This window comes from Sciurus carolinensis, unplaced genomic scaffold (assembly GCF_902686445.1).
Source record: "Sciurus carolinensis unplaced genomic scaffold, mSciCar1.2, whole genome shotgun sequence".
NCBI classification, from domain to species: Eukaryota; Metazoa; Chordata; class Mammalia; order Rodentia; family Sciuridae; genus Sciurus; species Sciurus carolinensis.
In genome coordinates, this window is record NW_025920234.1 from 34,687 (window position 1) to 38,911 (window position 4,225).

Below are 4,225 nucleotides of genomic sequence, written 5' to 3' on the forward strand. Positions count from 1 at the left end.
GCAGATCAGAGCCACATCTTGGAGATGTATTCCAGTGTTTTTGGTAGAGGTTTGTGTATGGTCCACTGTTTAGGAAATACTTCCTCATCTATTATTTCTTGACCACTTTTTTAATTTTAGGAGATTTCTGAAGTATTTTGCTTTTTCCTGGAAGCATATTTTTTCTTGATTTCAAATTAGCACAATATTTACAAAAAGTTCTGCACATTATCATGATTTAAACAAGATTTAAATTCTTCTGACATAACTCACTAAAATATCTTTAAATAGAACAATTTATGTATAGTTGGGACATCAAAAATAACTTTACATGGATATGTTATAACTATTTAAATAAAATTACATAACCAGTAAAATAGGTTTCTTAATAAAGCACAATATAAAAATTGTTATTTGTAATTTCATTGGAACTGTGCAAAGTTAACCTAAGAAAAAGGAAGTGTTGCAAATACAATGTGAAGAGAGGGGCTAATTACAAAGTGATTCCAAATTAAATTCACTGAAGTGAAATAATAAGAAACAGGATGAGGGAAAAAGCAAAAATGTTTTTGTGTACATTGTTAATCTAGATGATCTACCAAACCCCCTTTGTCCTACATTTAATCATTAGAGCATCAACCAGGTGATCTTATTATATGCAATTAATACTAAAGCTGATTTAATAATGGATTTTGCTTCAAGATTGCCCTTGTAATCTCCATTTCTTCCTTTTTTGTTTCATGAACTTATTAGTTGTTTCTATTGCACTGTTGGTGCTTAAGTGTTATAACTTAAGCTCTTAAAACACAGGAATCTGGAAAGTACCTAGGATTTGTAAAACGATATTATCTGAAATGCACAGAATCTGTTTTAAAACTTAACATTAGAAACTGAAGTATAACTCGGTGTTAGATCCACCTAGCATCATACAGACTTGGGTCCAATCCCCATCAAAAAATCATGTAAATTGATGAATTATATGATGTGAATGCTACTAGTATGGTGTTTGACTGAAAACTTGCCAAAGCCAGTAACAGGGTCTTGAAAGGCAAAGACTAGTTTCAACATTATTTTCTGTAATTTCCTGTTTCAAATTTATTTTCCTCTCAGAATTTGTAAAAATGAATAGTGAAATATTTAATCTTCATAAGATTTGGATTCTTTTCATAAGATTTGGATGATGTTAGATTTTTGAATTCTTTGTTCAAATAAAATATTGCTCATTTTCAAAAGGTAAAATCTTCAAAATTATAGTATGTTTCACAAACACTCAGATAAGCAAGTTTTATTTTAAAAATTAATACTTTCTTAAGCATGCAAATAGGTTATAAACATCAAGGATATATCACTGACCAGTAATTATATTTAAATTAATAACATTTTAGTTTAGATCCCAAAGTCACTGTTAAATGAAAAGTCTTCCACAAGTCAAACAAAGTTTATTGAAAAAGTTTAAAAACAAAGAGTGATTCACAATCCAGGAACACAAGAGCACAAAATTAGGGGCACAGGATCAGGCAGCAAATGCTGACAGAAACCAGATGTTTCTGACTGAATGTTACCTACCCCCCAACAAACTGCTAGTCTTGTCCAGTTACAAAAACTTTGTGGTTATGCAGAAGACCACTATCTAGGAAAGGATGCACTGGGTCCACCTGACTTCATCACACAACTCAGCTGCAGCCAGATTGTGCAGATGTTTCAGGGGCTGCATGGGACTCAGTTCCAGCACTAGGATGTGAGGGAAGTCAGCAACACTTTCTTTATGATGGGTCACACTTCCTGATTTTGGTGAGTTTAAATGTTTAGATATTTATGTCTCTCAGTGGTTTAGGTTTCAGCTGGTCCTCCGTATATGCCAATTCTGCATCCTCATATTCAAACAATCTTAGTTGCAAAACAAACAATTTTATCTGTACTATATAAATAGGTACATTTTCCTTGTTATTACTGCCTAACATTTTACACAGTGTTTATGTTCTACTGGGTATTCTATGGAATGTCCTGATGGTTTAGTACATGCAGGAGGGTGTGCATGCATTATATGCAAATTCTATGCCATTTGCTATGAATGACTTAAGCATCCCTGGGTTTTGATATCTATGGGGCTCCTGAAACCCATCTAGGCCAGCAGTTAAAAATTTCTGTTGGGCCTAGCCAGCTCATGGCTGCAAACAACAGGACATATGGGGCAGAAAAACCTTCTTGGAATCTGGTGAAAATAATCCATTCCTTGGGATAGCGTTTGCATTCCCTTCTGTTTTGAAGATGGGCAATGCCAAAGAAAGCAAAACCTGCAGGGAATGGGAAGGAAGAGAGTTCTGTTCCCTGTAAGCAGGTGAACATAGAGGCAGTTGGTGGGCCTTCCATCTTAAACTTTGAGAGACCCAGTGGTCTCTTCGTAAGTTTGATTTCAACCATCAAGGCAGAGACTTTTTTTTCCCCAGAAATTCTGGGAGCAGAAGCCCTTTCTCATTCAGAAGAATGACCCTGCACTGGCAACATACTACCAGTCCTTACTCAGGCTGACAGATCTGAAGAGTCTATGCAGTCAGGTTATATACTATGTAAGAGATGTGAAGGTCTGTCAGTGTGTCAATGGGAAGAAAACGGTTTTAAATAAAGATGAAAAAGCACACTTCTTCAGCTGAGAAAAGATTTTGATTAGAAAAGGGGAACAATTTATTTTCACCAACCTCAGAGATTTAAGGATGAGCTTTGGCAGATCCAGGAGAAACTGGAATGTTACTTTGGCTCTTTGGTCATCTCCAATGTGTACATAACCCCTGGAGGATCTCAGGGCCTACCTCCCCCACTATGATGATGTTGAGGTCTTCATCCTGAAGCTTGAGGGAGAGAAGCACTGGTGCCTTTACCCACCCATGGTGGCCCTGGCACATGAGGACAGCATGGTGGCTGAGGCCGGGATTGACATTCCAACACATGAATTCACAATGAAGTCAGGTGATTTGTTGTACTTCCCAAGAGGGATTATTCATCAGGCAGACACTCCTCCAGGGCTGGTCCACTCTACTCATGTGACCATCAGCACCTACCAGAACTATTCATGGGGAGATTTCATTTTGGACACCATTTCAGGGCTTGTGTTTGATACTGCAAGGGAAGATGTAGCATTACAGACTGGAATATCCTGGAAGCTGCTTTTGCAGGTGGAAACCACAACAGTAGCAACAAGCAGATTAAGTGGCTTTTTGAGGACTCTTGCAGACTGGCTGGGAGGCACCAAAGAACTACTTTCATCAGACATGAAGAAAGATTTTTTTTTTGCACAGACTCCCCCCTTAATACATGGGAGATGGAACAGAACTGTTGAAACCAGGTGGAAAGTTACCAAGGTTGGACAGCATAGTGAGTCTGCAATTTAAAGACCACATCATCCTCACAGTAGGGTCACATCAGGATCAATTTGATGAAGCCCAAGAAAAGATGGTTTACATCTATCATTCTCTCAAGAATAGGAGAGAAATACACATGATGGGAAATGAGGAAATAGAATCTCATGGACTTTGTTTCCCTTTTTCACATGTGGATGCACTGAAGCAAATTTGGAACAGTTCAGCAATTTTCATCAAGGACCTGAAGCTTACTACAGATGAGAAAAAGGAAAGTCTGGCATTTTTCCTCTGGACAGAATGTTTAATTCAAGTAATCTAATGCTGTTATGAAAGCAAATACCTGCTATTTTACCTTTTTTTAATGGGAAGTTGGTAGGAGAAAAATGTCAACTGTCCTTACTTACCAACCCCTAATCAATATATGGGAACATGGAAGGGAAAACACACACACACACACACACACACACACACACACACACACAAGGTATCCCAGAATGTGACAAAACTCTATTTTTGACAACTTTATTTAATCCAGTGTGGTAGAAAAGGCACAACTCCAAAAAAGTATCCTGTAGAACTAAATGTCATTAACTTTTGTTCTTTGGAAGTAACAACTTCTTTAAAATTGTTCTAGAATGAAGAAGGCACTTTAACATAAAAAAATTTTAAGTAGTTTTTTAACAATGGAACTATACATACCTTGGTATACACAAGCCCCCATGTTAAAATAAAGTTATCCCTGTAAAAAAAAAATTCCTGTTGATCTTGCCTGTGCAAAAGTTAGGTGATTTCTGGCATTATGTTGTCTTTCCATACCTCTGGCATTGTGCTGTCTCCAGCCATATACTGGATATGGAAAGAAGTCAGCCAAGGGAGCAGACCTGGAATCC

General features: G+C 37.3%; 1 pseudogene; it reads left to right on the top strand.

Annotated features, from left to right (window-relative positions):
- The first annotated feature begins 2,254 nt into the window (after nucleotides 1-2,254).
- On the top strand, nucleotides 2,255-3,654 carry LOC124975265 (ribosomal oxygenase 2-like; annotated as a pseudogene).
- The last annotated feature ends 571 nt before the right edge of the window (nucleotides 3,655-4,225 follow it).